Source organism: Sturnira hondurensis, unplaced genomic scaffold, assembly GCF_014824575.4.
Source record: "Sturnira hondurensis isolate 20B ecotype Veracruz unplaced genomic scaffold, ASM1482457v3 Scaffold0013299, whole genome shotgun sequence".
NCBI classification, from domain to species: Eukaryota; Metazoa; Chordata; class Mammalia; order Chiroptera; family Phyllostomidae; genus Sturnira; species Sturnira hondurensis.
This window is the reverse complement of record NW_028085930.1, coordinates 10,089,651-10,110,749: the sequence shown is the minus strand read 5'-3', so window position 1 is coordinate 10,110,749 and position 21,099 is coordinate 10,089,651. Positions and strand designations below refer to the sequence as shown.

Here is a 21,099-nt window from a genome sequence, read left to right as displayed (position 1 = left end):
GTGCTGCAACATCAACTCTTACCTGGACCTCCGCCTGCGGCTGGCTTGCTCTATGGATTTGAAATATGTCAGTCCCAATTCTTGAGCCAATTCTTTAAAATTAATCTCTCATTTTTCTCTCCCTCCTTTCCTCCCTCTCTGCCTTCCCTCCCCCCAATACACATCCTATTCATTTTGTTTCTCTGGAGAATGCTGAGTAACGCAACTGGAGTCTGAGCGGCAGCCTCTCTCAGAACCTTCCTTTTCCCTCAGTAGTTGTTGGAGACGTCCATTTTGTCCCTTCACCCATTTCTTCCTCAGAGATCGTCCTCTGGAGGAGCAAGGGTCAACATTTTCTTCTGCCAGTCCATTCCAAAATGGGCCTGGGGCACTGCAGGTACCGTCTGCCCCGGCCAGTCTCTGAGCCAAGGGGCCCAGCCTCCGGAGGGACTGGCAGCAGCGTTCTTGCTGGCCAGTGGAGTTCGGAGGGGGCCGGCTGCCCCAAGCCTGGGGCGTGGTATCCCAGATGACCGCTGCCCCAACCACGCAGAGCCCCTGGGTCCAACAGTGTCTTCCCTTTCCCAATTCAGTCGCCCTGGGCCTCCGCCCAACCAGCTCTTCGGTTAAGGGGCACATCCTCCCACCCACCCCCTAGCCCCAGCCACCTGGGAGAACCTCCATGGCACAGCTGTGAGCATCACATGGCCTAGAAGCCCTAGCGACAAGCCCCACCCTGCCTGGGCCTCTCAGACCTTCCTGCCACAGTGAACGGGCAAGAGAGCTACGTCCTCTGACTCTGAATTTAAAAGTCTGATCCTAATCCATCTCCAAGGCCCCTTCTGGCATTAACCTTCTGTAACCCCAGGACCTACAAATGCCACGAGGCTACACTGGGAAACACGGCAGGCTCTCCACCTCCACTGAAACAAGACGACACACACTTCTCTAACAGCAAGTCTTCTACCCAGAAAACGTCTTTTAGATTTACGTATAAAGAATGTTAGGTCCTGGCCTATGTTACTATGAGAAACTTTCAGCATTCCATGGACTACAGATAATTAAATTTTTAAAACCTGATTTAAATGTTCTTAACTGTTACGTATTCAAACTGAGAGGCCCAACAATTAATAAGTAGTTCCTGAAATTATCTTTGGTATCACAATGGTCACCAGAGGGGACACACGAGGGGGTGACTTATATTCTCACCCTCCAGAAACTAACAGTTAGGTGTGTGAGACTAAAATATGTTTTAAGACAATGAAGTGGCTTCAGGGAAGATTTCTGAGGCAAGAGGAGGTTCATGCCCAGGGGATTGTTTATTTATTCATATATAAGACACAGATGAAAAATACTCAAAGTATGGGGTACTGACTTGAGATGTAGATTCAGAGAGATTTGGGTGGCCCTTCCAAGCCAGGCAGGGCTTGGGATGGAGGGAAGCAGCCAGTCCAGACAAGGGGAACGGGAATGACAGGACTGAAAGTCCGAACGAGAGAACGCGATGACTAAGAGTGACAGGGAAGCAAGGAAGGGGGTGGGGACAGAGGCAGAGCCGGACTCCCCGGGATCCTGCAAGTCTGGTCCAGAGCTCAAAATCGGCAAAGTGAATAAGGAACAAAGATGACTAGTGGCTTGTCTACGTGCTGCTTCCAAGCAGCATCAGGCTTGGGAGGAATTCACGGTGAGAAGGCCAGGAAGGGCGAGGTGGACCAAGGCGGGGGCACTGTGCCAGGAGAACCGACACAAATCGGCACACGCTCCTGGGAGGATCACAGGTGGGTGCGTTCAGAGAGACTTCCCGGTTTTCAGCTAAGTCACGACTCAAGGTGGTGCCACCTAAAAGGTCGGAATACTGACGGTGCTTTGTTGAAACAAAGAATTTTCAGAAATTAACTAGTTTTATAGAGGAAATAACTTTCTTTTCACCCAAAGAATCACAGGCTTTGAAGTTAAAAAGGAAATGATAGTGGCTCTGAGTACAGGTGGGATACAGTATTGAAAGCCAGGTAAGTGCCAAGGACAGGAGTAGGCTGGAGAAGCCACTGGAGATCGGCGCTATCTGCCCTTGGGACAGCCCTCCCGGGGAGAAACCTGGACTGGACAGAAAGCAGTGCGGACCTGAGGCAGAACTGTAATGAGCACCCACTGGCACACAGCAGAAGGAAAAGTAACCAGCAAAGCAAGCTGGGAAGAACTGGACATAGAGGCAGGAGACAAATAATGATGGACAATGTGTGAAAAACCGGGAGAAAAAAAAATCTCAGGAAAGGCAGAGTCAGCAAGATTCATGCTGTGGAAAGGCCAAAGGGGGAAATGATGAACAGGAGACCTTTGGACTTTGCATTGTGAAGATCAAGGGTAGCACTGGAGGAAGAAGTTGCTGAGTAGGTGGGTGGGAACGAAAATCAGTCTGGAGAGTCTGGGAGAGAGTGGGAAAGTACCACTCGTTCCATTTGTTTCGTAGTAAAAAAGAGCAAAACAGAATAGGAGTCAAAAGGCACGTAATGTTATGCCCTAGAGGCTAGGTGTGTAGTTGAATTCAGAGGGATAGAAGGAAGATCCTGGGGACCATGAGGACAGACGTGGATGGCAGGAGGTGATTCCATCTGGTAACAGATCCGGGGGCTTAGCCCCAGAGCAGGGTGGAGACTTCCCTTTCTCTGCATTTGAACGGGAAGCTATATGCATATATAAAGCCAAAGATGGACTGAGGCTCTGATGAGACAAATGTAGAGGTAAGCTTTCATGGCGAAAATCAGAGTACAGAGATGTCTACTCCCAACAAACTGGAGAGAGAGTTAGGGGAAAGGTCTACTAACATCACCACCTATCCATGGGGAAGGGCAAAGGCAAAGAGAGCCGGAAGCCTCATCCTGCAATTCCCACAGCCTAGCTTGCAGCACTGCTCCTGACACAGGTGTGCATTCTGAACAGTGCATGAAACAAATACTGAAACCAAATCACCAGTTTAGGCAGAGCTTACAGGTGTAGAATAGAGTAAGAGAAAAACTAATGCATGAGTTCATAAGTGATTTAAAGTGGAAGTCTTGCCTGGCTGGCGTAGCTCAGTGGATTGAGCACGGGCCTGTGAACCACACGATCGCGGTTCGATTCCCAGTCAGGGCACATGCCTGGGTTGCAGGCCAGTTCCCAGCAGGGGACTCACGAGAGGTAACCATACATTGACATTTCTCTCCTTCTCTCCTTCCCTTCCCCTCTAAAGATAAATAAATAAAATCTAAAACAATAAAAATAAAAAAATAAAAAGCCTTCAAACCAGATAAGCATTTCTATATTTACAATACTAGAAAAAAAAATAAAGTCTTGCAGAAACTATCCACAGTGACGTTACTTTTTATATAAAAAGAGTTTGAACATCATTATTTTAGGCCAGTAGCTTTACTTTTTTTTCTTTATAATCTTTGTAACAGGAATTTAACTCAACATTCAACACATCACTCACTTCAATCTGCCATTAAAGATAATAATAACTTAACCTATCAACTAAGTTTTAGGGAATAAACTCCAAATGGAATTCCTGCCCCCCCAACCTTTAGTGTGCATTTGTAATTTGCTTTATTACAGTTTTACTTTGAACATTGTACCCACATTTACTGAACACAAAGACATTTTGAGACCCTAGAAGTAAAGCATGAAAGCATTGAGACCCTGAGTATGTGAGCTGCATTAGTGTGACATTTTTACAAACATTGTTTTAAAATGCAGCTTCATTATCACCTTCAATTCAGTGGATTATTGCTCATCCTTTTCTGAACTTGGCTTGGAAAGCTAGGCATTTAAAGAAGGAATAACAGAACTGCTCAAGAAATATAAATGCCACTGATCAGGGAAAAATGATAGCTTAAGACTGTATGAATTAACAAGTATTTTAAAGTTCATCAGGTATATTAAATGAAAGTGAGGAATCAACTCAAAATTTAAATATTTGTTCAGATCTTTTTAACTCTGTATAATACTTGTGACCCATAAATAAAATATCCTCCAGAGTTATTCATCTCCTCCTAGTAAGAAAGAGACAATGGTGCCAACATTCTGAGTTCTGTTATATTTCACAGGAACTCCTATGGTTTTACGTTTGCACTAATGTTACTCATTTTACCCATCTAATTCCTTTCTCAGACAAATATCTTCCCTGGGATGATCTGACCCATATAGGATAATGTCCATGAAATAAGCACTAGCTCAATGAAGTAAGAAATTCCTAGCTTGTTATGTACAGTGACAAAGGTTAACTAGACTGATTATGGTCATCATTTCATAGGGTATACAAATATCGAATCATGATGTTGCGTACCTGAAACTAATGTGATATTTTGTGTCAACTTCACCACCAAATGTTTAAAAGAACTCACTAAATTATAATAATTCCTTGACTTCGAGCACATTAATTACCATGTTGCTACCCATGACACATAATTACATGAATGCCCTCTACTTGTGAAAAAAAAATGCTGTATACTGTGAAAAAGAGAATTTCAGAGGACAAGCCTGGGGCCTGGGTTACCCTGATTCTGTTTCACGGGCTAATTACTCGACTAGAGTCACCACCACACACAGGAAGGAAAGGCCTACGGAGCATCGGATTACAGCAATATTGATCTTTACTTTTTAAAATGTATCTTTATCAAAATTGTTTAAAATAATTCATGTTTACTATTAAATACAAAGTTATAGTAATATGTGCTCAGGTTTTGCATTTTGCTCACTAACAGTAGGTACTGTTAACTATTGTACATATTTCTCCAAAGATTTTTTATGATTTTTCATGCATAGATAGATGTGTGTGTGAGAATATGCACACACACATCCCATTTTCTTTACAAAAATGAGATATTGCACATAGTATTTTGCTAATCATTTCATTAACTTAAAAATGTATCTCAGATATTTTTTAATGTCATTATCCATAAAGTTCTCCTCCCTTTTTAAGGTTTGTATAGTATTCCCTTGTTTAGATGTAACACAATTTATTTGACCACACAGGATATTAAAATTTTTTCACTATTTTAAATAGTACTCAGTGAAACCCTTCCCTACTTTCATAATTGCTATAGGCTTAATTCATACCAGGGAACTTTGGGGGTCAAAGAATGTAAATATTTAAAATTTAGACAGATATTGCCCAATTGCCCGTCACGGCTGCCTAATGCTACTACTGCCAGCCAATAAGAATATCTATTTCCTCATTCACATTCTACAACACAAAATATACCAGTCTTTTTACTCTTTGTTCATTAGTTATTATTTTAATTTACATTTCATTGAGTGTATTTTAGATGAAATCTGCCATAATCACTTGCAGGGTGTCCAACCTATGGTCCACAGGCTGCATATGGCCCAGAATGGCTATGAATGTGGCCCAACACAAAATCATAAATTTACTTAAAACATTATGACATTTTTTTGTGATTACGTGTCACAATGTCTTTAACGTGTGGCCCAAGACAACTCTTCTTCCAGTTTGGCCCAGAGACACCAACAGGTTGGACTCCCCCGGAAAGCTACAATGGGTATTCCAATTAGCACTCACCTGGTTTTAGGTTATGTGCATAGTAGACAAAAGAAATGATCTGATGAGAGATGCCTCCAAAGATGATTTATTAAATAAATCATCACTGTAAACGTTTTGAAAACATAGCCAAATATGAAGAACAAAATGAACCCACGTATACCATCATTCAAGGGATAATTTTTAAAAACAACCTTTTTTTCTATGCATTCATTTAACGGATTTATATCGTTTTTCTCAAGATATAATCATATCATGTAATATTTTATATCCTTTCTTATTAAATAAAGACATCACAAAAATTCCCCCATGTAATCTTAAATATCCTTGTACAAATAATTTTTAAAAACCACCTACATAATGTCCTTTCATTTGTTTACTATTACTACTGAATATTCACTTCTGGTTTTTCATTATTACAAATCATGCAGAAAAGCACCTCCGAGGATTCAGTTAGGTTGGAGTCCTAAGAGGGCTAAAACACATTCTTTATTTTAAAATAATGAATGATATCATTGCAGTATCAAGTCCTTAGGTTTCTCTCTCATCTGTTAGTACAGCCGCATCTACGTAGGTAACTTTTCACTTCCTTAGGATTTGACAAGCACTGTGGTTGAAGTGAACTTTACACTTATAAAACCAGACGTGTGTCCCTTCTTACCTTTTGTTTAATTGTTCATGACTTTGAATACCAGCATATTTGATTGACAAAGCCGTAATCATGAAGGGCCTTTTGCCATACTTTTTCAGCAGAGATCATCAGGTCAAGGACAGAAAACTGGTGATGGGATGGGTGCATCTGAATATAAATTTAGTAAGTCTTAGTCTTCAGTGTACTTGCAAAAAGTGACCTTGTATTAGGCCCCCGAGGAGGACACAGAAACACTCCTTAAACAGAATTATACAGGCAAATAATCTGACAGATTTGCATAACCAAAAACATCCTACACATGGAGAAATTTAAGAACACACTTCCAAAAATCTTTTAGAATGAGAAAAAAAATCAAAATGGAAATCCCCAATTGTTTGAAAATGAATCATGAGACCACTGTGCTGCTGGAAAAAGCAGCACTTCAGAAAATTCATGTGGTCCCAGAGGCCTGTTGAGAAAATATAAACAATAAAAATCGGTGGCTTAAATTTTAAATTCAAGAAGACAGAAAAAGAGAAACAAAATAAACACATGGAAAAGAGCAATTAATAAACATAAAACAAGAGACAGATGAGTAAGAAATCAAAAGCCACAGAAAAGAAACAAAAAATAACACAGTTGATCAATAAATCCCAAACCTGGTAATTTCCAAACACAAATAAAACACACCAATCTTTGACAAAACACATTTGGAAATAACAAGAATTGAACTATTATTTTTAAATTCAGGTCCTATATAGTCAATATGAATAGATTAGAAAAATAAACAAAACAGCCAATTTCCCAGGAAAATTCAAGAAAAAATTCGGCAAAGACAATTACTATATTAACAGAGTAAAAGAGAAAAAAATTATATGACTGTGTTAATTATTGCCTAGAAAAGGACTGATAAAATGGAAAACACATTAACATAAGACTCAATAAACTAGAAGTAGAAACATTCCTTAACCTGAAAAGGGGACTCCATGAGACACCAATGTTCAACGTTTCATGGAATAATGACCGTCTAGAAGCATCCCAATTGAGGAGCAATGCTTGTACTAGTCAAAGCAGTATCCCAAACAAAAAAGTAAAATATACATATTTTTAAAAGACATAAAAATGGCATTATTTGAAGATTTTTTATTGTCTACCCAAAGAATTAAGAGAACCAAACTATTAGATCTATAAGGATGATAGCAAGGAGGTCACATACAAAATGAAAAATAGAAATTATTCTCTTATATACATGAGCACCAATCAGTTAGAAAAACTTAGAAATAAAACTCATTCAAATAACATTTAAAAATACCTGACATGCAAAACCATTAAGAAAAAATATGGCCCTGGCTGGTGTAGCTCTGTGGATTGAGCACGGGCCTGCAAACCACACTATCGCAGTTCGATTCCCAGTCAGGGCACATGCCTGGGTTGCAGGCCAGTTCCCAGCAAGGGACTCATGAGAGGCAACCATACATTGATATTTCTCTCCTTCCCTTCCCCTCTAAAAATAAAATAAATAAAATATTAAAAAACAAAACAAAACAAAAAACCATTAAGAAAAAATATGTAGAACTTTAGCGAAGGACATAAAGTCGAAGGACATAAAGTAATTAAAGAAGAGATAATATCATATCCCTGGATGGAAGGACTTAATATTATAAAGACTTCACTTTTTCCCAAACTCATTTAATATTTAATATAATCCCTAACAAAAAAAAACAAATGGAATTTGCAAGGAATTGGATTAAAAATTTAAGCAAATGAAAAAGCATACAAGATAGCTGAGTCCACCTTAACAAGAGAAAACAAAGGTCTCACCCTCCCAGACATCAATGAAAACATTGTGAAGCTACACTAATTAAAACAGGATGGTATGGGTACGGAAATACAGAAAAATTTAGAAACAACTTAAATGACCATCAATTGGGGAATGGTTAAATAGTGTTTACATGCTTTTTATCGCACGTGCATATAATGAATGCTCCACAGCAGTTAAAAAGTGTAGAACCAATTCCTACAAACATTAAAAGCTCCCCCAGACATATTCTTAAAGGGAAAAATGCTATTATGTTGCTGAATTTTTTTCAAAGAACGACACATCCGAACTATGTATGTTTATAGGAATATATGTGTACATATGAAATACACAGAAAAAGACCTCAAAGCTCAAGGACAATATCTACTAAATCAGTGACAGTAGTTTCCTCCCCGGAGAGAAATGGGATTGACTGGGTGGCAAACAGAATTTTAGCGGAATCTGTGATGTGTGAATATTTTTTTTAAATATTCACAAATTGTTTAATAATTAAAAATAACATAAAATGTTTCAGGATAAATACTGAGAACTCTGAAGATGGGTGTTGCCCTAAACACCCCACCTGGACAACACTAAACAATTTCAAATCACCTGCACCAAGAATGTTTCTTTTATCTGAAAGAGGAAGAAAGGAAGCCCAAATATTTTCTTGAGACCTCTGGTAGCATACTCATTTCTCATTTCCCCTTCATACACCATGATCAATTATTAAAGTGACTTCAACTTCCCAAATCCACATGACAAATGCGTTGCTTGAACTGCCTTTTATGGTTTGTAATGGTTGGCAAACTACTGTAACACAACTGGCCTGGAGACACTGCAAAACAAGGTCATCTCTAAAGCAAACAGTAAAAATATTTTAAGGACCTTCTTGAAACAAAGCAGATTGTTTGAAATAGTCATTCAGACTTTAAAAAAATTTTTCAGCGAATGTAGACTCTAAGATCTGTTCCCCGAGATATAAGCACAATGTTATTTTCAAAGTCATGAAACAGGGTATGCGTTCTTTATTCATTCTCACCTGAACACAGTTTCAAAGAGTTTCCCTCAGTAGGTATTACATGCATTTATTCACTATGCACTATATTTATCTAACTGAACATGCTAGCTCTCTCTAGAGTCTCTTCCATTATATTATATGAAATTGGTGAATGAATTCTAACTAAAAATTTGAATAGCAGCTCTAGTGAGATATAATTCACATACCACACAATTCATCTATGTAAAGGATACAATTCAGGGACTTTTAGGATATTTGCAGAGTTGTGCAACAGTCACCATAATTGATTTTAGAGCATTTTCATCAAGCCCTAAAAATCCCACACTTATTAGCAGCCGTCAATCCCCTTACCCGCCGAACCACCACCACAACCCCATGCAACCACACCCTACTTTCTGTTACCACAGAGTTGCCCCTCGTGACATTTCATAGACGTGGACTCATAACTATGTGGCCTTTTGTGACTAGTTTCTTGCACTTGCATAGGTTTTCAAGGTTATTCTACGTCGTAGCCATGCATCATTACTTCGTTTCTTTTTATCGCCAAGCAGTATCCCGTGGTATGGATGTGCCATGTTTTATTTATACATTAATCAGTTAATGGCTATTTGGGTGGTTTCCACTTTGGGGGGTATTATGAATAATGATGATATAACTTTTATGCATAAGTTATAATGCTTTTTTAAAATGCTGAGCAATTCTATGTCAATGTGTGCTGAATGATTTAGAAAGTAGGACAATTAAAATACATGTCTTCTTTATTTGTCCTAACAAGTAATTATTAATGATTCAAATGAGCCATTTTATTAAAATGATTAACAGGAAGCAATTATTGATATCATACTAACTATAATTAACTTCCACATTAACCTTCCCTTAGATGCTAAATTTTAAGAAATGGGTTTTTGTAACTGGAGAAATGCCCTTGACCGGCCATTAATTTATTGATTAGAATTTTCAGAAGAGGAAGACCTGAAAGGGCTTTATGGGATGTGGAGGGGGTAGGGTTTTTTTAATCTTGTCAGTCACTGGAGTAAAAACATTTTGGTGGTAAGAATAGTTTGCACTCTGACTTGGAACAACAAAATAACTGGAGATAAAACCATTGAAAAGAAGAAGATATTTTGTTTTTAAAACTTTTTCCCCAGGGATGTAATGAACTGCCCTTCAAAAGCTCAGAAGTACTAGACAGGTAAGAGGTATCCATCCATCCAAAGACTTTGCAGGTGGCCCCTGCCTTCTGACCGTCTCAGTACAAATTGTTATTCCTTCAGCACCATTTACTGAGGGGGTTTCTAGGGACCAACCCTTCTACTAAGGAACTCATACCTTACACTTAAGGTATCCAATATCACAATATTGTGATACCTTACACTTAAGGTATCCAATATCACAAATGTGAGAATTTAAGAAAATCCTTACTTATTGCTCTTTAAGCAATTTTGTTTGAGCTCGCTCCTACACCAAAAAAAAGAGATGATTCATAAAGAATAAATCTTTAATCTTATACTCATTTACTTACTTGTTTTGTGTGGTAAAATGAATATAAAAGAAAACCTCTGTCACCTTAACCATATTAAAGTATGTCCAAATGAGGTCGCTCATTTGGTTGGAGCGCTGCCCGAGGTACCAAGGTTGCAGGTTTGATCCCGGGTCAGGGCACATACAAGAATCAACCAGTGAATGCATAAGTACGTGGAACAACAAATGGATTTCTCTTTCTCTTTCTCTCCTCCCCTCCACCCCTAAAATCAATTTTTAAAAAATAAAAAAAAAATCTCTACCTGATTATTATATGATTAAAAAGAAGAGAAAAAGAACTATTAATTATTTTAAAATATTATGATATAATAAGAGTTAAAGTGAAATTATTTATGACAGGATTTATAACTTGTTTTAACCTTTTAATCAGCTGCAAAGAATAACTATGGAATTAAAATAGAAGTCACAGTGGATTCTACTGATGGACTAGACAAACAAAGTGTGAAACCAAAACTAAAACTTAAATCAGTAATAAGAAATCAGTCCACCATTCAGTTGTATTCCGAAAGTTTCTGTGCGAATCAGTTGTCTTCAACTCCAAGGCCCTTGTCCCACAGACCGACACTGTAATCGGTGCTTCCAACCTCCGACCCACCCAGAAGACCCTACTTAGTCCATCATGTAGCTGAAATCATGTACAAACAACATTTTAAAAATAGGGAAGTCATTGCTGAAATGCTGGTAATTAAACCAAACAGAAAATCATTTCAATTCAGTAAAAATAATTTTATGAGCTTTTATTTTGATCCTCCTACTCAATCTAGTATATGAAGGAAAGCACCGTTCACTGAGGGGGCATGAAGGAGAGACACCCTCTCCTCCTGGAATGCTAGGGCCCAACGGGCACCCGGAGGAGCTGGGGAAGCTGGGGAACAGGCATGGCCGCTCTGCCTCCGTTTGCTTTTCATGTCCTACTACTTGGACCACCTTCCCTTCTCTTCTGTCCCAGCCCTGCCAACTTTAAATCTTTCATTTAAATACTTCTATTTCCACAAAGGCCATCTAAGTCTGAAAGGATCTTGTCCTAAACAAGAAGCCCACTGCTCCCGTAAATTCACACTGTTCCTTTTGCCACAAACATTTATGGACCTGCCCTGCTCCTGCTTTTGTTGGCCAGGGAGAGTCATCTGTTGGCCAACAAGGGATGCAACGCAAGGGTGGAAGGAAGCAAAGAAATGAACCTCTTCTAAGAAAGCTAGACAAGAGCTCTAAGAAATGGACAAAGGAGGGAAAGGTGGAGAGGATAAAGGAGGTCATGGGTAAACAGTGAAGGGTCAGAAAGGTCCTTCCTACATGGATCAAGTGGAACCATGAGCTCAGGGTCTGTAAATTTGCTTTAGACAGAAAAAGAAAAGTGAAAGTGATGGCTGTATCAATTCTCCTGATGTTAGTATCTACAAATATCTATTAACTGTTTATTGAGCACCTAGTACATACAGGGTACCGCTGGATACACTAATCCGAGGATTATCATATGAATTTCAGGAGAACACAATTAATTCCATGGTAAGTGTCAAGGATGACTCCAAGGTTTTTGGCCTGATCCAGTGAAAAGACAGAGAACCACCTGAGTTCACCACTGAATGACGGGTAGGCTCTGGCACACTGGAGAAAGGCACTGGGCGGAAGGATCATTGGAGTGAAAAGATCAGCTGGCATGATCTGGGTGCTTATTCCATGTCAGGCACCATGCAGAGCACTCACATGCATCATGTCATGTAATCACACAAAATACTACAACGCCACAGTGTCACGAGTATCATGTCCACTTACAAATCAGGAAGCAGAGACCTAACGAGGTTGCCCAATACGCCCAAAGTCACATAGCTACTGAGTGGAATAAAGGAATTTTTGGATCCGAGCACTCTGATCATGGCAGTCATGCCCTTAACCACTGCCTATACCTAACCTCCCACAGGAAGCCCCCTGTTGAAGGCATAAAACCATAAATGAACCCTGATTACCTTTTGAAATATAATCAAAACCTTAGATACGAGTTTAACACTATCCTCCAACAGAAGTAGGCATGCATTCAAAAGGTGATTAAATGATTTGTTCAGTACAAGCTACTAGAAGAGACCTTAATTAGAAAGTATTTTATAATACTAAAAAAAAGAAGAAAACAACTTAAGTGGAGTTGGTAGCAAAATTATGGAACAACCTTACAATAGGGCACCATGCAACCAATAAAACAATAATAAAGAGCTACATTGATCACGTGGATAGATAGCTGGTGTTATAATGCGTTTTTAAAGGCAGGTAGTAAAATAACATTTTGGAATAATCTTTAAAAATATTGTATATTCTATGTATATGCAAAAGTGTAAATGACAATACAATGAAAAGGATAGTGAGAAAGTAGATAATTTTCACTTTTTCATACTTTTCTACTATGTCTGATTTTTCTCTAGTAAATATACATTGTACAAATCAGAAAAACAATAATGTTACTGCCAATCTAGAAAGATTTTTAAAAACTATTTCATTTACACCTGGCTGTCCACACTCCTCTGAAGCTTGCGGGCTCTCAGGATCGGACACAGAATTCGAGCCTTCTGGGAGTAACTGTTCTTAAGTGCCTCTTCTCGCACCCAAAGCAACCCCCCCTCCCCACCCCCGGGAGGAAATTTGTCAACAGAAGCGCTCAGAGCTTACAGGTTGTTACAGAGGACAACTATAGTCACAGTTCGTAACTCAGGCTCAGAGCATCAACATTTCACAAACGAAGTGTCTGACTTCCGGAAGTGCAAGCATATTATTCAGCTGGAATTTTATTATTCAGCTGGTATTTTTAGTAATGTCAAATCTGCCAAGACTGTCATTGATGTCAAAGTCATTTATATCAGGATTATAAAATAAAGCACTGGTAGCCATGTTTGAAAGAAGGAGGCAGCTAAGGGCATCATGCCACGCCCTGAGAAGATAAAGAAAAGTAAGACACAGCCCCTTCGGGACCTCCGTCTTTTTTATATGCGGTCTATGGCCTAAACACAACTCCTCCCCATGTGTTGAGGACAGGAGCCCAAATGAAGTGGAAGTCATCTGACGGCACTTTTTCTTCACAAGTTTTGTTTACATTGCATCTTTCTCCGTTGCTTGTGAGCGGGTCCAAGAGAGGGATGGGATGAAATGAGGAGGACAAACGCATGAGTAGACCGCTGATGAAAACATGAGAGGAAGCAAAGTACCGGAATAAACACGGAATTTGGGAGAAAAGGTGCCTGGAAAAGAGGACAGAACACACCGGAAGGATGGGAACGCAGCACGTGAGACAGAGCCACATGCCTAGACAACTAGGAAGGACAAGGAGGGCAGCGTGGAGACCCTGTGAGCGAGCACCCCGAGGCTCCAGCTCTGCACCGGGGTTCTGAGACTGACACCAGTGGGCGGGCCGCCCCCGGGAGGGAAGGATGCACTCTTCCTCTGGGGCACGTTTTCTGGTCCCTCCAAGGGAAAATATATGGAAGACTACATGGAACCCTTCACCGCACTGCCCTGGCCTTCGTCTCCTACCCCGGCTGCAGGAAAGCCAGTTCAGGAGCAGATGTGGTACGAGCTCAGCTTCTGTAAAGAAATAAAAGAGAGCTGCTTCACCCTCTAAATAACCACAGAATATTGTCATACGCGCTTGGACGAAAGAGAACGAGACACTCTCCGTGGCTGCCAGCGGGTCCACAGGACAAGGAGGCACCTGGCCAGGGGCCCAGAGGTAGGAACGCATTCAGATTCAGGGAAGCAGCTTCGCACATGATCACATGTTGCATCCTAGTAATTCATGTGATGTACTATTTCCCCTCTGCTTCTTTGAGCATTGGCAGATTCCCTCCAACAAGCTTTTCATTTGAGTACATACTCTGCTCAACATTAGGGCAAAAGGCTAAGAACAGTCCTTGCTCTCGAGGTGTTCACAATCCATGGGGAAGCATGGATTCCAGCAGAGCATAGCAGCCCCATGTTACAACCCTGGACAAAGCGCTGGTCTACATGGGAATGCTGTGCACACTTACACGCCAACATGTGAGGTAGCATTTTCTCTTTTAGTCCATTCAGTTCAGGTTTATTTAATTTTAAAAAATGGGTCACAATTGTAGCCTGAGAAGTAGATGGGGGCCTGTGGGAGACCAGTGGGGGGGGCCGTGAGCCCAGCCAGGAGTCCGCCACCGCCTCACAGAGATGATGTCTGTGCTGAGGACAACCAGAAGCGCACAGGAGGGACGCGATTCCAGGCAGAGCAAACATCTGCAGAGGCAAAAACCACGCGGTCTGTTCAGTGTACCTACTGGCATCGGGTATCATCAGAGGGTGTACCATGAGGTGGGGAGGGACGACCAGTGGGGTATGAGCTGATGGGAGGCAGGAGAAGGGGGGCCTTGGTGTCATGGTGACGGGCTATAGTTTGCACTGCTAGCCCAGGGGCTTGGCTGAAGGCAAACGCTCTGATTTGCCTTTTCCAGAAACCATTCTGCCTGGGTGACAACTAAATTTAAGAAAGGCAAAAACAAAAGAAAAAACATGTAAGCGGCAAAGTTGAATCGAGAGGGGACGGGGTTTTTAACATGCCACGAGTGAAGGGGACCCAGGAAACCCTAGTGACGATGCTAGTAGGCAACACAGCACAGAGCACGCAGTCGCAGCTGTGAGTACGAACGGCCCAGTGGTGGGAAGAACGGGAGGCCACGGAGGGAACCGTTGGCAGCCCCCTCCTCTTGGCCGTGGGAACAGGACAAGGGGGGCCAGGAAGGAGGCACGACACTGCAGGCCGGGTCAGAAACACACCCACAGCGTACAAAGGTGGAGGTCCGGGGGTCAGAGCTCGGGGCAGACTGTGGCCTGCGAAATCAAAAGCAGTCGCAGCGCTAGTGGCAGTCACTGCACCAGATGCTGTCCAGAAGTGGGGGCAACCGCTATCCCTCCGGCAGCATCTCCTGGGGGCCGGCACCATGCGTTGCACACTTTATTAGAGATACATATGCTGCACGTTATCATACGTCTCTCAGTAATTCAGAGAGATGTGAGCATGCTCAGAAGCAGCACGGAAAAGTCCGTCTCGAGAAAGCATCTGAAGATGAGGCATGGAGCCTTCAGAAAGATAATACAGATGAATGGGTGGTCCTGTCTCACCAGAGGCACAACTCACCCCAGAGGTTGGGGGCAGGGTGGAGTAGGAGGGTGTTGCCTGCGTGCTTTGCACAAGAAAGCAACCCAGCCATCCCCTGCCTTCCCGTCGTTTAAAGAGGGCTTTTCTTATCCTCTGTGGTTTCCCTCAAATCTCACTCATCCGGGGTTTTGAATGCCTCTGTCTCAATTAGGAATACTGTGTTTTTACAGTGTGAATCTTTCTGCTCGGACCTGAAGGCCTCAGGTACCACCCACCTCCCACATGCTTGGTATTCCTTCTGCTTCCCCACTGCCCCGCCGAATGGAAATAGTCTGGAAACAGTCGCTCAGTTTCTTCTCCTTCTATGGTGTCTGGAAACAAACATCTTTCTGAGGTTTTCTAAAATATGTTACTTTGCAGGGAAACAGATGGAGTGGAAATAACAAAAGTATCACCCCAACGAAAGCTGCCCCCAATATCCTGTGCGGTGTAAACAGAATGAGGCCCTAGACTTTTTGCACTCGGAGGCTCCACAATTCTGTCCTAGTTTTTCTCCCACTGAGGCCTAATCCATCTTTATTGATTTTATTCTAGAGTAACTACCTTTCGATTGCTTCGTCTGATGTCAACCATATGCATGCACTTAGACCTGACACTTTTCTCATTTACTCATGTGTCCGTGACCTGCCTCGTGTACGGCTGTGCATCCAGCACACAGACAGAAATACCTGTAGAATGAAAAGATGCTCTCTTGGGGGCTGTCCCCTGAAGACCACTTCCTGAGAGACAGTGCAATGCAGGTGGGGCAAAAGTAGGTTTACAGTTGTGTGTATGTGACGCACAGTCTATTCTTGTAGGATTACTTCTTCATTATTGTATCATGTATGTCTATGACAACTGTAAACCTACTTTTGCCATGCCCTGTGTAATCACGGAATTTGGCAAAGTGAAGTGCTAGATGCAGAGCTCAAACCCATGACTTTGGCCTCATGAGTCACACACCCCCATAAACACAACCAGCAGACTTCCCTAAAATAAGCATTTAAAATAAAAAATCCACAGCCCAAAGATTTGTGTTTGTTTCTAAGTCAACAGACCTAGAAATCCTGGAAGACTAAGCACCAGTAGTGCAAATCTATCCAAACTTCAACAGCTCTTGGATTATTGGCCTACAAAAAAAAAAAAAAACCATGACAAGAAAGAGCGTGTGATCTCCCATTTACCCCTCGTGCTATCTATAGTGCGAATCATATTTTCTACATGGACACAAGCATGTATGGGCCTTAGTTAATTTTCAGGAAGATAAAACATAAAATAATGGATTCATAGCATCCCTAAAAATGATTATAGTTAGACAAAGACAAGGCCAGATGTCTCAAACACACTGTGTAGCTAGCTGTTAATAAGTTTTAAAAACAGACTAAAAGTCAGACACAGGACTAATATCCTCCCTCAAACACTTATATACATTTTCCTCGTATCACTGAATTCTTTTGCTCCAATTGTTGGAGTAACAGCATTGGCTGTCTTCGTTTCAGGCACAAACATGAAAGCAGTCAAGTGGACATACACACTTGACATCCAGAACTCAAGCCCGGGTGGGGCGTTCACAGAAGAAGAGGTACAGGGAAGAGAGGCCCCGAAGACCTCTTCTGTTCCCGGCGTTTCCAAGGAGCAGCCAGCCTCCTGGCACCAGTCTCATCAAACTGCTTCCGAGTGTTTCCTTTGCACTACATAAGCAACAAGAAACGGGTTACTGTTTCCCGGTTTCACACAGAAATACATTCAGAAAAGGGCCAATCAAAATCTGCTAGGAAAAAAAAAAGTCAACACACAGTGTTCCATAAGGAGATTGCTGTCTCTGAGGCGGTGGCTTCTTCCCCTCATGGGGCTGGTCAACTCCTGCAGCAGATGACAGGTGAAGGCTGGGCAGGGGGGAAAGCGAGGGCTGTAAACTCCTTGTACTCCTTTCCAAATGCTTCTTTTGGGGTTTCCGTAACACCTCTTCTGCCCTCTGTTTGCAGTGATCATCGAAGTCACCCCTGAAAATTGACTATAATACTAAGTTCTAATTATTATTTTATAGCCCTTTAAAAATGCACTAAAGGGCATTTTTATATAGTGTAGAAACAGTTCTTAATCTAATCATCCAAAAGCTTTATAAAATCACCCAAACTTTTTTTTTAAAAAGTAGATCCAAACATGATTAAATTGCTTGTCTAATATAAGTAAAGCAATGTTCTGGCAAGTGATTTATAATGCACTTCACTTAAGAAATCAACAAAAATGTATTTAACAATGAATTAACACAATTGCATTATATAGGCAGTTATGCTCGAAAGAAGTACTAAAAGTGATGTACAACAAGTAGGTACATCTTAAGATGGAGCGTTTAATCACATATCTATTGCCACTTTTCAGACCACTTTTTCATCATTTCTATTAGTCATTTAAAATCCCATAGAAAAACCATAACCTGTTGTCCAAAATTAATGCCAGTACAACATTCTCTGCTGGGGCCGGCGTCCGCGACACGGCTCTCTGTCTGCAGTGGCGTTCATGAAAAGGAAGCCGCATCTTTAGAAATCAGCAACAGTGAGAGGAAAACTGAACCACGTGTGAGGAAAACACTGGTCACTCGTGTCCACCCAAGTGTGTAACCTGTAGTCATTAAAACTTGTCATGAAGGAAGGGCTTTGTTACAAGCTTTGGTTGACTTTCCAGAGTTCCCACAGCAGGGGGGTGTTTCATCTGAGTAAGTCAACCGTCCACACAAGGACAGAGCCTGCAAATCTTGCACGGCCTGTGGGCCTAGAAGGGCAGGTGGGTGTTTTTGGAAAGAAGCATCCTGTCCTTTGATTTATATCACTAATGCAGCAAATAACTCAATTTAACAACTGTAACTGATTCCAAAGAAGTGCCTCGTGATTCCTGCCTTTTGCCTGGAACCAGCTGAGACCTACAGCAGATCATTCTCTCCAGAAAATAACCTCCCAGATTCTCAATGCTCTCCTCGGGTCTCGGTTCACGGATTTCATTTTCAATATAACGACTTCACAGTTAGTGACTCCCAATGTTATGAAATGTAATTGCATTTCCACTGAAGTTTAGTAAAAGGGTTCCTTCCAATAGCCTATTATTGTCCTAAAGACAACAAACTACCAGACTTGAAAGTAGACCACAGATAAATCAAATATAAATCCTGATTGAACCCATCCTACCATCTCTGCAGCGATGGCCCTCAACCAGGGATCGTGGGCTCCTGAGCCGACACTTCACCATGCCTGGGGGTACATTTCAACTGCCATGGCTGTGGGGCCGTAGGGAGAGGGGCTACTCACATCTAGTGGACAGAAACCAGGGAGGCTGCTAAACTTCCTACAATACAGAACAAGCCCCTACAACTAAGGATTATCCAGCCCAAAATGTCAATAGTGCTAAGGCTGGAAACCCAAAACTATAAAAATAAGATAAGATTTAAGGGTACTGCCTAGGCCTGGACAACATCAGAAAACCTGTGCCATAGCCGAAAAAAGAAAAAAAGGTGACTTCCGACAGTCCCTCATTCCTTGTCTTTGGCATACAACGAGCAGTTAAGTACAGGCTTCCTTTCTGGAAAGATATCGCTTAGCCAGGTGAAAAAAAGTATGTATAATGCCATACTCATTGTCAGAGTTAATATTCCTAGCCTTTAAAAAAGAAAGACTCAATCACTTAAAAAAATACATCTCCCCAGGAAAACAACTTTTTCTCATGTAGAATGATAAACATTGAACATACCATTCTTGTTTGCTTGTCTGCTTTTTTTTTTTTTAACAAGTTGGCAAACCCAGAGAGAACCAACCAACCACACAGTTATCAAGCAGATGCGCATGGCATTCTGGGTGGCCAGAAAGCCACCGAACCCCACCTCCGACGCTTGCAAACAGTACCGACTGAGCAGCACGGCTTCCCCACCAGCCAGTGGCACAGGCTGAGGCACCCAACACGGCCCCTCTGAGCCACGCACACGCAGACCGTCTGGTCGCCAGACCCGTCTGGTCGCCAGACCCGTCTCCAGAAGTCACCTCACTGGGCAGAACACAGTAGTGCTTTCTCTCAGTCAAAACGAGTGATGCTTCAAAATTAAAATCTTAGAAAAGTCAGACTTCCCTGAGGCCCCTAAATTACTTCTAAGAGCTTAGAAGTAAGCTTCTAACTGTGTAGGAAATCTCTGTTCCAAAATGATCAAGGTCACAGACTGTGGTATTTTATTTCCTAAGACTCCTTGAGTCACATGGAGGCTTTGCTTCATTTAGCACTGAGGGTCAGGACAGGACAATCTTCAGTCTCGTTCTGATTCCAAGAGAATGTGTTCTCTTGGACATTGCTGTACAGAAAGCAACCTATGAACACGCAAAAATTAGCGCCACCATCCACCTGAAAAGTTCTTTTGGTGTTAATGAACGCTTCCAAGAGGGAAGATGACTTTGAGCTGTATGCAAAGCGCAGGTTGCAAGCCCATAAACCGTGAGCAGCATTTGAGGAGCTGAGCTTTCTCCGTATTTCAAAGGTTCTGTTCTTCTGACCACATGAAATGCCTCAGAAGTTCTAATAGTTCTCCGTCTAAACTCAGAGACTGCCTCCCCACACAAACTGCACAAAAGTTCTTTGTTAGACTACATGTCCTGATTTTGGGGTTTAGAATTTTATTTTTAGCTTTTTTTTATTTCGGGAACTAAAAAGGTAGTCTCCTGCAACACATTTTACACCATGAAAGTACTGACTGGAAAGGTTTAAAGACAGAAAATGACAGTAGAGTGACTATTTATATAAAGGCCAATATTTCTATAACTCAAGATTGAAGAACTTTCTCAACACCAAAGGCAAAAATCATAAACAAAATAGTATTACATTACACAAAACTTTCTGGTCAACAAAACAACACAGACAGAAGTAAGCACAGTGACAAACTCGAGGAATGCTACAACAAATTAGGGGAATTCTGCAACAAATATAAAAGACAAAGGGTTAAGCAGCTAAAATACTTACAGAGTTTTCAGAAATAAGACAAATGGCTGAAAAGCAAAAAAACTCCATGAATATGCAATTAGTACAAATATAATTAGTAAATAAATATAAAAAACTGTAACCTCACCAGGACTCACAGAAACGCAAATTAAAACAAAGAAAAGATCCGTGTTTCTGACAATGAGGTTGGTGCAGATTCACGGCAGTGACAGCGCCCGGGGATGCTGAAGCTACGGGGAAACGAGCGTCAGCATCCTAATTGCTAGGGGACCTAGAAATGCAGAAAGCCTTCACGGAGGCAATTGGACTACACTGTTAAAAGATTTTAAAATCTTGTTTCCTTTGAACCAACAATTCCACTTCCAGGGTTTATCCAACAGAAACAATGCAGAAAGTTCACACAGATACACACATTACATGCATTGTTTATATAGTTTTAAGTGAACAACAACCAGAGGGCTGAGTGTGTCTGCCTCCACGTGCAGGTTCA

General features: G+C 41.4%; 1 protein-coding gene across 2 annotated transcripts in view; it reads right to left on the bottom strand.

Moving 5' to 3' along the window:
• The window catches only part of PLCL2 (phospholipase C like 2), a 160,851-nt gene that overhangs the window by 93,436 nt on the left and 46,316 nt on the right, over positions 1 to 21,099 (bottom strand). The window lies entirely within an intron of this gene.